Here is a 14635-nt window from a genome sequence, read left to right on the forward strand (position 1 = left end):
GGTTGCGGAGCATTTGCTCGACTTTTTGAGGCAATACTAGTAGCCCCTACAGTCGTAGCCGCATCTTGCATTTGACTTTCATTAGTCATTTTTTCTGTCACCACAGGACAATAAAATTTAGTATTTTCAGAATACTACTTATAAAGTTAAGCAACTTTAAACTCTTCTTCTTGTTTCTAGTTAACGATGAAGTTTTTATGACTTCCAATCGTCAACCGAGTGATCTTTAACTTGTGATGAAGATTTTATGTCTTCAAATCACTAGTTAAGTTCAAATGGAGTAGAAAGATTAAAGCTTTAATCTCCAAAAACAAGCAATATAGATTTTGCAAATTTATTCCTTAAGATTGTTATTTTATGGTATTCGGGTACAAGAATCTGTATACATGCAACACCAACTTCAACTCTAGCTCAAGTTTAAGGCAAGAACACTTTTGAAGTTACTTAAAACCTTCAACACTAGATTATGAATAATCTATCTAAGAAGTGTGTTTATTTTAAGAAAACAGATGAAATGGAATTTGTAAGGCCAAGTCTGCCGACTTCACAGAGTGTCCTTAAGGAATAATTCCCCTCAATGTACCCGAGGTTATGGAATCTTCCTCCCATGATAATATGGCCTTCAATCTGAACAATACCGGTACCTTAAATTATTGGATTCAACAAACTCACTCAACAGTTTGATTGATCATACAAAATGTTTTAAAGACAAAAAGAGAGTTTGTAATTTCAAAAATTTGTGTCTAAACCTATGGATGAAAGCAGGTTTATATAGCCTTCATATGCCTCTTCTGAAAAGTGGCAATGGTTCACTTAGAAGGTGTGACCATTCCTGAAAAATCATGTCTGTTCGTCCAAAGATTGCATCTTTTTCGAACAGGCAGACTATTTCATGAATCATTGTGTCATTTTGTTGAAGGATTGTATCCTTCCAAAGCATCAGTTCAAAACAGTGCATCCTTCTGAAGCATCAGTTTAAAACAGTGCATCCTTTGGAAGCATCAGTTTGAAACACTGCATGCATGCATATAACTAGAGGATCAAAACACAAAAAAAATTTACTGCGCTTTATATTTTCCCTTCGAATTAAATTTTTGTCAAATAAATTTTATCCAAAAAGATAGATCTCATCGATCGATCATTTTCCAAATCCAAATCTGAAGCCGAAGCCGAAGCCGAAGCCGAGCCAAGCGAGCGACGACAATGACGGTGCGAGGCATCTCTTATCTCTTGCCTCACTTACCAAGTGGAATGAGTGTTTCTTAATGTAAACACTTGAAAGTCACATTCTCCCACTAATGTAGGAGAAATAGTAGACTTTCCATTTTAGAATACACTTTCCATTTTAGTGTTTTCTTCTCTATTTTTTCTTCCACTTGGTTTCCTCCATTTTTCATTAACACTTTATCTATACTTTGAACCCAACATTTATCTGATTTAAGAATTTTCATTCCACCTCTAATACAAGATATTAGTAACTTAGATATTGTATGAAACCTCCTAGCTTTGCAAAGACCACGAACTATGGTAAAGTAAGTAACAGAGTCTTTCATATCCATTGACTCAAATATCTGCGTAGCACAATCCAAGTGACCAGCTTTACACTACCCATTGATAAAAGAATTCCACGCAACTAAGTTAGAATCAAAACCCATCTCAATCATATGGTTCAATTGTTGTTGTGCCTCTTCTAAATTACCAGTCATACACAAACCATCAATCAGGATACTATGGGTGTACTTGTAAGATTCCAAGCCTCTTTTTCATGCCTCGTATAATAATTTAAAAGCATTATCCAGCTGACCTTCCTTACAATATAGATTGAAAATGGTATTAAAAGACACAATATAAAAGCTAAAGCCACTTGTAATGATATATCCCAGGTACTCATTGGCCTCAGTTATCCTCCCAGTTTTAAGTAGCAGACTTGCGACTGTATAGTAAGCAAAGTCATCATATGTACTATATCTTTTATTTCTCATCTCTGCAAAGATTTTAAAGACTTCTTCAAATTGTCTATATCTTAAGAAATATTTTATCATTGTCATATAAGTGATAGCGTTCAGGATATGACCTGATTCTACCAATTCGTTGAGGAACTCTCTTGCAACTTTTCCTCGTCCCGACTTGAACAACCCATGAATACGAATGTTGTAAATTAATACCTGAGGAATAAATCCATGATGCTTTAATCTCCTAAATAACATTAGGGAATTCTCAGATAAAGCAGAGCAACCAGGGCCTTTAGTTAGCCATAGAATAAAAGGGTCTGATTTTGGATTCGACTCAGACTTAATGAAGTAGTGAATAGTCAAACGTCATCCGAATCACCCACCCCTATGTACCTAAAAATACCACCTAGTGCTGAGTAAATTTAGATTTATTTTAACCAGGAAATATGATCTAACGAAAGTGAATTGGGTTGGGTATAAGTGGTTATCAAAAATTCCAAACTTCATTACTTACAAATACTTGTTTCGTCATGTATAAACAAAATTCAATAAACATATTTATTGGTTTGGAGGTGTATTGTGAAATGCTAGTTTTCACTCACAAATCATCAAAATTATGTTCAAATTGACTGGCAACTTGGACAAACGCTTTCTAAATTCAAATACACTTTTAAGTTTCAACTCAAACATTGGCCACGACCCTGCTTAGTAGCTATAAATAGAAACAGTTCTAGGATTAAGTGGAAACAACTTATCTAACCTATAAGTTAGGAGTAAGGTCTACACACCCTTTATCCTCCCTAAACTCCACCTATTGGGATTATATTAAGTGTGTTATTGTTACATGATTAAGCGAGGAGCACTACTGCAACAACAACATACCCAATATAATCCAACGAGTGAGCTCTGGGAGAGTGTACGCAGAATATGCGACTAAACATCAAATAAAACTATTTGCACTTACCCAGATTCAATTTCAAAGAGAAGCGGCCCTTTAAATCCTGGAAGAAACTTGACAGGTGAACCAGCAGCCACAACATGATCCAGAAAATGCAATAATTTTGCAAGAAGTAAAGAAAGAACTAAAAATAAATTATAGCAAAGCACAAGACTTCTCTTTCTGTAGGACTACTTAGATGTTCTTCAAAATACAGCAGAATAGACTACTAATGAATGAAATCAAACTGATTGCAATAAAAAAAACATTGAAACATTATTGAGAGTAAATATGCAATAAATCATGAAAAAGAGTTCCCTCGTGATAAGCAAAAGTAGGCAGAAGTGTAGTTAGGATACACATGAAAGCAAACACCATGAAAACACTAAGGTTCATACCTTCTGATATTTCTCAAAGGAAGTAAACTTCTTTCCCTACGTAGATTTCTTCTTAACCCCTGCTTCTTATTAGCCATTATAGATTGAAAACTTTTATGCTTTTAAACTCATCTTTATGCAAGGAAAAGTGACACTTACCTGCGGCCATATGATGTTCTCAATTTCATGTTTCATTTATAAAGATTCAATTTAATTAACTTTCAATAGCTAAAGATAGAATACTATTATAAGTAATGTAAATTGAAATTTTTCTCATATTGATATAATAAAAAAATGTCAAAAATAACATTCTTTGATTCTTAGAAAACAAAATATAACAACTAACTTAAAATAGAAGGATGTATTACTGCCAGAGAAGATTGACTCACTCAACAATTAGATTTCTTCATTTGGCCATTTTAATCAAAATTGTTGGCTTGGGAGAAAGGGTTAATGGTGGTAGATGAGGAAGAAGGAAAGACATAAGGTCTTTTCTAAAATGACAAGAGTTACTGTTTCTGGTGCTTTGTGTGAGAGGTAATAGTAAATGACAATTAATGGGTTTATTAATTAAGGCCAACAACTAAAAAAAAAATTAAAAAAAGAATTAAAATGAAAAAAAAAGCTCAAAAAATCCAGAAATTAGATAAATAGGAATGCTGAATTTTGAGGCATGCCACATCAGCATGCCTCTATTCCTCTTTTACATATATATATTTATTAGAATTACTTTTTTTTTATGGAAAAAAATTTCTTTATTGGAAAAGATGTCTTTTTCTATTAGGTTTCTGTTATAAATGTATTTACGTTATAGTGAATATCTATCAAGATCTAATAAAATCTATCAGGATTTGAAGTATCTGTCTTTTAGTCAGAAACTAAGAGTATTTTCCCTTATAAATAGAGGAATTTTGTCCATTGTATCATCAATCAAGATATCTCTCATCCCTCAAAAGAAATAAAGAAGACTCTCTCTTCTCTCTCTATTTATTTCTGTTCTTATTTATATTTTTTTATTCTTGTTCTTATATTTCATAACATGTTATCAGCTCCCTAACCAATTGAGATTATTTGTTATCAAACTCAGGTATGTGTAATACCACGATAAGATCTTGTTGGAAAAAAATATTGAATGGGTCAAATGAAATATACGATATGTGCCTTTTTGCCTTTCAGATTTACTTAAACAGGAGTCTTGTTACATAATATTCTGTTTTGAGTTTTATAAGAGAAAAGACATCAAATACCCCCTCAACTTGCCGCCAAAACTTACTTTAGACCCTAAACTAACTGGGCAATTATTTACCCCCTTAACAACTTTTAAGTGAATTAATTTCACCCTCTACACCTGACGTGGCAAAAAAAAAGGCGTGAATTTTTTTTAAAAAGGGCCCACTTTATTATTATTATTATTATTATTATTGTTATACATACATATATATATATATATATATATATATATATATATAATTTAAAAAAATAAATCAAGAACCCAACTTTATCTTCTTCTTCGTCGCTCTCCTTCCCCACCCCCACCCCCCAACACCCCATTTCTTCATTTTTTTCATATCCCCATCCCGTTTCTTCGTCTTCTTCGTAACCCCCTTCCTACCAAGTTCCAATTGATCCAAAACTTCATCTTTCGACAATCAAAAAAGGTTCAAGATTAATGAACAAGTTTGGTTCTTGGCCAAGAATTTCATGTCATGCGAATACCATCAATGTCATTTCTGAATTTGGGACTGTTTGTGCCATTTATGTAGACATTTTTGAATACAAGATTGAGAATTTGGGAGTTTTGGAATTTTGAGTTTTGGTTAATGTGAAGGAATTTGAATTTGAAATTTTGTGTATTGGTGTATTTTGGATTGAAATTTTGGATTGAGAGTGGCTCTGTTTGGAATTTTATGATCAACTCATGATTTTTGTGTTGAAATTTTGGATTGAGAATGACTCTGTTTGAAATTTTATCTTCGCTAATTTACAAAGTAAAACTAAGCTAAGTCACTACTTCCCAAATTTAATGAATTTAATTTTGTATAATTGGGTGAATGAGTTGGTGAAGTTGACTATTAAAAATATAGAGGAAGCTAAAATTGAAGGTTGAAATAATGATGTTAATGGAGGATTTGACTGTTGAAGAAGAAGAATAAGGAATGAAAGGAGGAGGAGGTATTGAATAAGAAGAATAAGAAGGAACCAGGAGGGGTGGGGTGGGGGCTGCTAGGGTGGGGGGTTCTATTTTATTATATATTTATATATATATATATATATATATAAAGTAGTAGATATATATTTTTTGGTTTTTTATAAAAAATATATGTAAAAATAATATATGTGTGGGATTTCTTTTTTAAAAAAATTATAATTTCTTATGTGGCAATGACATGACACTGATGTGGCACTGATTTGGCAATGACATGACGCGTGTGTAATGCATTCTCCGTTGTGAGTGGAATTTTGATTTTGAGGTTGAAATTAATTCACTTGAAAGTTGTTAAGAGGGGTAAATAATTGTCCAACTAGTTTAGGGTCTAAAGTAAGTTTTGGCGACAAGTTGAGAGGGGATTTGATGTCTTTTCTCGTTTTATAACGCCAATTTATGTGATATGATTCTTAAGAACTAAAAATTCATCTTTTAATATGATGTGAATTGCGTTTGATACTTACCAAATCATGCATATGTTGTCCGCTACCGTAAATAAAATTTTGTTAGTTATTATGGTACTGACTTCCTAGATCGTGTGAACTCCAGTAAAGTTGATAATAATTGTACAACTATCAGAAGTGGTTATATATTTATTTTATTAAATATTTGGTCATTGAATATATATTTGGTTTCATCAGGTTTATAAATCTAAAGGTAATTTCAAGTTAGTATTTCTTTATGTTATCTATCTTCTGCTACTATTAATATAATTATTGTTGAATTTGAGGAAAAATAATTGGTTTGGAACAAATAATTTTTAAAATTTATTTCTCAAGAACAATATATTATCAAAAGGATGATAATATATTAGGTTCAAGTCCCATCAATTTATGCCTAAAACGCCTTTATATGGATAAGATGTTGAGTTTAAATCTCAATGCACCATATTGATGATATTGTGATGGCTAAGGCAAAATAATGGGCATTTGGTGAAACATGTCCCATTGAATATGCTTCACTCCTTGAATTGAATGTGGTAGCAATAAATTATATGTATGCCTCAATTTGCTTTTGTAGTAGCTATCATAATTTGATACGCTTAAGACATGATTATATTTTATTTTCGAGAATGAGAATTTCGACTATTATAAATACAATTCTATACCCTGGGGGAGAATGTGATTGTATATACACTCGAATGTATTCTTAATTGTAAAGATATCACAATCCACCTTCAAAAGAGGTGTAATAATTGAAAGATTGAATATCTCTAAGTTAATATGATAAGTGTAACAACCCGATTTTCTGGAATCGGAATGCTACACAGTGCTCATGATTTCAAAGGACCACAAGCTAACCTTCTACTGATATCTGTACCTGAACACTGCATAATATACTGAAATAAATGCGGATAACTGACGGAAACTTGTCATAAGGTTTAAAACATCTAAAATACTCAAAATTGAAAATTGAATACTGATACATCTGTCTAAAAAGCCTCTAACTGTCTGAAATGTGGAGTTGATGAGACATGTCCCCAACTAACTCCATCTAGTGAAAATAAACTGAGTCTAATGCCATGATAAAATAAAGATCATCCTCAAATGAAGAGGACTCACTGCTGCTGACTGAGTCTGGACTGCTAAGGGCACTCTGGATCTCGTGCTTCTGAACCTATGATATAAGACACTATAGCGCAAGACAAAAGTATGCGTCAGTACTTTGAATGTACTGGTATGCTAGATGAGGTAAGGCTAAATGCAAGGGTTTATGAATGAACATATCTTAACTGAATAACATGAGAGTACTGAATGAGGACATATGCATGAATGCACAAACCATAACTGAAATCATCGTGACTCTGAATACTGATACTCGGATACTGCTTACTGACATCTGAACTCACTATTAATATTGAGATACTGAATCTTCTAATATTGATAACTGAGTACTAAAGTTGAGATCAGTCCTCTCTAGCGGTTGATCTCTGAAATTGATGATACTAAAGCTGATTAACTGAATCTGCTTATATCAATGACTGAGTTCTGAGTTTGCTACAATTGACTGACTAAATCTGTGATCAAATCTTTCTAATGGATGATATTTTAATCTACTAATAATGATAAATAATGATTGTATCTGATATCATACCTATCTAGCGGAAGATTTTAGAATCTTTTAATCATAAAAATGACGGACTGAGTTTGAGATCAGGCCTATCTAAGGGTGATCTCTGGCTCTATTAGTACTGATACTGATTAAATTTATGTGAAACCAAACCTATCTAGTGGGTGGTCCATGAATCTATGGAACTATCTAAGTTCCTTACTAATATGGGTGACTGTATCTGACAGTCCTGATTTCTGAGTTCTACTCTGAAGATTAACATTGAAACTGCAACTGTAGAAGTTCTCACTTAACCGACATGCCCCAAATCTAATCTAGTGGGATCTAAACTGTAACCCCAGCTGGAATGGTGTCAATACCGTGCCACGGGTAAAGACCTCTGCTATGGTCAAGTCTCTCTAACGGGTGACCCTGAACAGGAAGTCAAGCCTAAGGCAATATGATAGTCAAGCCTTAATCTAACGGGTGACTCCTGGTCCTGCACTGGCTATGCAGTTCTAGAGTTCAGGGACTATTACTAATGACTCGGCCTCTCTAACGGGGAAGCCGCCATCCCTGCACTCTCTCGGTGCTAGTTCCTACTCCCAACTGAAAGACACTAAACTAATTCTTAGACTGTACTAGAATGAGCTGAATCTATTACTGATTATATTACTTGACTGATCTGACTGAGTTTACTTGATTTCGTTATCTGATGAAATACTTTTAAATCTCGTTATCTGACTGGATGATACTAAGTTATGAATTGACTACTTGAATTCTACTGAGGTTTGAAACTGAATTCTTGAATACTACTAAGATCTGAGCTGAGTACTGAACTTAAACTGGAATGCTAATGATACTTGGATTACTGAGATTTCTTAAGTTCTGTAACTGTCTGAGAGTACTGAATTCTGTAACTGACCGAGTTCTAAAAATTGTGGCTTGACTGAGATTATCATGAAAACTGACTCTGGCTCTAGACAACAGCTAATTTATCGGGTATAAATACCCCCAGGACTCGATAACATAAAAGTAAAACATAACCATTCTTGAATAATCATGACCATGGACTTTCATTCACCGTTACAATCATCAAATCATCTCTTCGAGCACTTGGGAATCATAAACATGTGATAGAATAGGGAGACATGCTATTGGCTCATATTCCATTCAGCAAGGTCTTACAACAAACACTTATCATGCATTGAGGAGCACATAATTAGGGGATTTCATGCTAACATTTCACAACTCATGCACTAAGGATTTTCAATAATTACTTGGCATGCATAAAATTGCACACAATTGGGGATTTCTAGTCAATATGCTATAATGGCTCTAATTCCTTCACATAAGCATTTTATCAAACATATGGGGAGTATGCTTTGGTTATTTAACAATTTCTAGACTTAGTTGACATAAACACATCACTTAACATGCAACTTGAAAAGGGTTTACCATGAACATCACATAGTATCACATACTAGGATCAAAGCTTGAAACTTTGTAACCAAATCATGAATTAAAACTCAAAAATAACATGAACTTCAACTTCAATTCACATGAATCATGAAAAACTCATAAATATAAGATCTTTGAATTTAGAAAAGGATTCTTGAACTTCTTGGGTGGAATGAACCCAAGAATCAACATCTGCATACCTTACCACTTGATCCTTGAAAGATTAATGGTGAAACCTTGATGATTGGGGGCTTGATTTTGGAACCCTAGCTCTTGTTCTTGAGAAAAATTGAGAGAAAACAACAATATTTGGGTTTAATGTGGATGAATCTCGTGTTAAGAAGTATATATAGGGGTAAAAAAATGACCGTTTTGCCTTTGGAATTAAAATGCGGAACTGGAACGTCGATAAAAGCTTCACCGCGATGCGGTGAAATCGCGGTGAGCTATTGGAATTTGACAATTCTGAAATTGAGCCTTGGCGTGATGCGTCATAATCGTGGAGGCTCACTGAATTTTGACGATTGCCATTTTGGCTGACTCCACGATGCGCCAAAGTGCCAGGTGGTACACTTTGTCACTAAAATGGCTCTAACTCTTTGCCCTAGTGTCGGATTTGGGTGAATTTGGTATTGATGGAAAGCTTATTCAATTTCTCACGTGGTGAAAAGTCAAAATCTTAAAAATTTCACAGAGAATAAAAGATATTCATCTTTTAAGCAAGATTTTTGATGTTCTAGAGATGAATTTAAACTAGGAAAAGTGTGGGGTATTACAATAAGAAACACGAATGTGAAAAGTTACCACATCATGATGAAATCACATGCCATAATAAACTAAGAGTTTATTATTTATTGATAAGAAATTCTTGCAATAGTAAACCTGATGTTTACTAAAGAATGTTTGCACATGTTATGGTAAGTTGGAGTTACTAATACAAATTATTTAATCTACTGACATAAACGATTTTCCATCATGAAGACGTGCATATTGAGTAATAGACATATGTTGAAGAAATAAAAGAGTCTTCAAGAGTTATTTATATTGCTTGTTCTCATGACAAGTTGGTTGGACCAAGTAATGTTGGGATTTGATTCCTCAAAATCTGAAAAGTATAAAATGTAAATAAGGGCCCGTTCATCTTTCATGTGATATGTTGAAAAGATGCATCAATAAGATGGTCACATATACATTCATTGTCAACCTGCAGTTTGACAATCATAAACTTTCTTGCTCAATAAAATTGAGTTTAGAACATAATTTTCAGATTGTGTAATTAAGACAGTTCATCTTGATGATGATGGTTTGACATTGAATGTCTTCGATAAATAGCTAAACCATTACTAATGAGAACAAAGTTTTATGTGTTGGTCTGAAATATGATATGTTGCATACAATAACACTTGTATTCATTAGACCAATAAATTATGATTATTTTTTCCCTTTCAATTGGTTCAAGGTCAAGAACCAACTATTTCATCTAATAATTTTGATATGCGGTATACGATTAATGAATATACCATAATGCACAAAGATGGATTACTCAAAAAAGATAGAGGGTGTATGTTAGTTTTCCTAACATAAAGGGGAGATTATAAGCAACTATGAAATATGTTAGGAATTATCATCAGATCCTCATTCAAAAGATAATTCAAATCAAATGCCAAAATCGTCTCATGTTTAAGCTGCAAGTGCTCCTATTTTATGTTCCTAAAGTACAAAGTCTATGCGTTCATGAAGTGTGATAGACCAATCGATTTCAAATAAAATAATCCTTGAAAAGGACATGGAGCAATAGTCATAGTAAGAAGGCAACGTACTCTTGAATAACGTACGACATAACACTTCATGAAACCTTATAAGAGATTCAGGTACCTGAAAATAATAAAGTAATGAGATCTCAAAATGTTATGTCGCATTGTGAACCGATACAAAATGATATATTATAAATATCTTTGACACAATATTGGCGTAGTATTTTGAAAGATTATGAGGATCTGAATTTTACATTTATTTAAATATACTGACGTAGAAACATTTATCAAGTGACATGAAAGGATGCATCTTGATATGCGTAAAACTTATTTGATTTACAGTCCAGACACTTGAAGATATCACACATGAAATGTTGAATATTGTCACTTGACAAAATTTATATGAAAACTTCTTTAAGGATTTAAAAGATAAAAGTTTCTGGGAAACTTATTGATAATCCTTATATTGTATAAGATTATAACTTGAAAATTATTGAAACTCGTGGAGAGTTTTTAAAGTAATAGATTATTTGCTGAAATGAGAAATATACCAAATTAGATTGGTTATGAAGTACCATACCTTAGTGCAAGTGGTGCACTCATGTATTTTGAAAATACTACAAGGCCTGATATAGCCTTTTCAGTTAATTTGTTGGCAAGGTATATTTCTACTCCTACTAGGAGACATCAAAATGGGATAAAACACATGATTTTGTTTTATTCTAAAGACTATAGTCTCAATCTTATTGATTATGCTGATGTTGGGTATTTAATTAATCTGCATAATGCTCGGTCTCAAACAGGCTATGTGTTCATATGTGGTGGTACTATCATATCTTGGAGATATACAAAGTAGTCTATCATAACCAATTCATCAAATCATGCTGAGTTAATAGATATTCATGAAGCAAGCCAAGAATGTGTATATTTGAGGTCCATGATACATCTCATTTGAGAAAAATATGGTTTAAAATGTGACAATGTACCCATAATTTTATACGGAGATAATGCAACATGCATAGCACATCTTAATGGAGGATTCATAAAAGGAGATAGAAGAACACTTCATCAAAGCTTTTCTACGTACACGAGCTCCAAAAGAATGGTGATATTTATGTGCAACAGATTCATTCAAGTGATAATGTGGCTAACTTATTCACCAAGTCTCCTCCTGCTGCAACTTTCAAGAAGATGGTGCACAAGACTGGGATGCAAAGACTCAAGGATGTTCTTATTAGGGGGAGTTAATACGTGTTGTACTCTTTTTCCCTTATGAGGTTTTGTCCCACTGGGTTTTCCTTGTAAATTTTTTAATGAGATAGCCTATATGCGTATTGTTAGAGATGTGTACTCTTTTTCCTTCACTAGATTTTTTTCCCACTGGGTTTTTTGTCGTAAGATTTTAACAAGGCACATTATCTATCTAGACATTCAAGAGAGAGTGTTATAAATGTATTTACATTATAGTGAATGCCTATCAAGATCTAATAAGATCTATCAAGATTAGTTGATATCTATCAGGATTTGAAGTATTTGCCTTTTAGTAAGAAACAGAGTATTTTTTCCTATAAATAGAGGAATTTTGTTCATTGTCAAAATATCTCTCATCCCTCAAGAGAAATAAAGAAGACTCTCTCTTCTCTCTCTATTTATTCCTGTTCTTGTTTATATTTTCTTGTTCTTGTTTTTATATTTCATAACAGTTTCTTCTTTGTAGTTCTATAAATAGAAGATGGTTGTGTTTGTCATAATGCAATAGCATACAAAATAGAGTTGTTTATGGGTTTTTCTTTAGAGTTTTATTTAGAGGGAAATTTTTTCTCTCATTAGTTTTTGTGCTTTTTTAATATTAGGTTTTATAATATGTAGGTCAATTGACCAAAACATATAATTATTTTATATTTTTTATTATTATTTTTTTGTCATCTTATTTATCGTCTCAAATAATTTGCAATTATTAGCTTCCGCATGACGCCCTCTTGATTTCGAACCCAACAATCTATACTTTAACTTTGCAATTTAGTGTAAATATACCTCTCATTAAAAAGGCAGCACACATATACCCCTATCGTTACACAAATGACCAAGATATAACCTTTTCGTCCGATGAAAATGGAAATCATCGCCTATACTTCATAATATAAACTTAGATTATTGGGAAAAAATTGAGGTTGAAATCAAGAAGTCAAATTTTAATTTCAACAACTTCCTTTCAGAATCTTTTTTTACCACACTGTTCTTGTGACTTTGTTAATACTCTTAAAAGGGGAATCGTATTGATAAGGAGAATCATAATCACATATAGTGAAATATAAGTTCATCATAAAAACAAAAACAAAAATAAAAGTTGGAAGAGAGGTTACAGAGTTGACGGACTTAATTACTTTGTTTAGACAAAGTTAATATGATTTTACTTACATCTTGTTTCCTTTGTCTAAGTGAAATTCAGTTATAATATACTTTTACATAAGTTTTATAAGCTAAAGGTTATGGACAACCCTTTGCTAAAAGAATTAGCTAGACTAAAACATAAGTTATCTAATTTAAATCCCCCAATGTTGGGCCCGTGTATAAGGAGGATTAGAAAGGTCATCATTAAGGAAAAACAAGGTAATAACTTTGGTTAAAGCAAATCCCAAAATTGTATAATCAAATAATTAATTCGCCAATGAATGACAGAACTTCTTAGCTATTTTGCCTATAATCATACACCTGCTCTTACAATCTAAGCCATTTTTCATGTCCTCTTTTCTAGCTTACTTCTATTAATGAGATTTCGATTTCCTCTTCCATGCGCTCATGTAAGATTTGTTCAACGTCGGATCTATTGAAATTAAAAGGAGGTTATTTTGATAAGCTAGGGTCACTTTCATCGTCATCGATAGAAAGAGGAATTCTGTTATGAATCAAGTCCAACCCAATGTGATTACTAAGGTCACACAAGTAGTTATTGGACTGAGAATCAAGTCTAGCCCAATGTAAATACTAAAGTCACACAAGTATTTATTGAGCTTAGAAGAACTATAGGGCCAAGGACAAGCAATAGGGTCGGATTTACTTGGAATCCGAGTTGAGTAGTGGCTAGAGAAAGGTTCCATCAAAAACGGTAGTGATATTGTGATTCAAGGATTATGTGTATTGTTGAGTTACTAGTCCGATTCCTGATACAAGTGAAATGGCCGCCTTAGCTTTTGAATGATGAAATATTGAAACATTGAAAGTCCTCTCTTTGAGAGTAGAACACCTTAGTGTAGTCTTAGTTAGGGCTTGGAAAAACTATTATAGTTTAGGGCTTGGAAAAACCAATATTGATATTTGCTTAGAAACGGTGGTTTTTGAGGTGAGTTGATTCCCTTAGTGGTCACAATAAGAAGATTGGTGTTTGATTATTGTGACTTTTAGGGTCTATTCGTTCAATACACGTGTTGATTCTCATTGCTTCGTAAGATCTTATGTCATCTTGCCTATCCCTTATCTTATTTCACTTTGTATGTTTGTATCTTGTCTTCTTTATCTCGTGTATTTGCGTTGTTGCCGTGACTTGTCTCTATCTTGATCTCGATTTCTCCTTGTGTTGTGGACTGTTTTAGTACTTCGTAGATCATTCCCATATCATTTGGTATCAGAGAAAGGATTGATTTCATTCCAACAAAATCAATCTTGAGCTAAAATTTGAGACTTAGATTTAGGATATTTTAGTGTGTTTTGTTTGTTTCTAGTGTTAGGTTCTTGTTCCCTAACACTAAGTGAGTGTAGATCTTGGATTTGAGCTTAATTCGGGTGGTTTTGAGTTGTTCACCATTGTTGAGTTTAAGGTTGAAGAAACTAGTAAGGTGAAACTTATTGATATTGTGGCTTGAAAAACAGTGTGGTTGGGTTATGGAGTTTAATGTGAGCAA

At 33.1% G+C, this 14635-nt stretch overlaps 1 pseudogene; it reads right to left on the minus strand.

Annotated features, from left to right (window-relative positions):
* Window positions 1–3461, minus strand: part of LOC107867761 — a 9359-nt pseudogene extending 5898 nt beyond the window's left edge.
* Window positions 3462–14635: the final 11174 nt, after the last annotated feature.

The sequence above is a fragment of the Capsicum annuum genome, chromosome 1 (assembly GCF_002878395.1).
Source record: "Capsicum annuum cultivar UCD-10X-F1 chromosome 1, UCD10Xv1.1, whole genome shotgun sequence".
Classification (NCBI taxonomy): domain Eukaryota; kingdom Viridiplantae; phylum Streptophyta; class Magnoliopsida; order Solanales; family Solanaceae; genus Capsicum; species Capsicum annuum.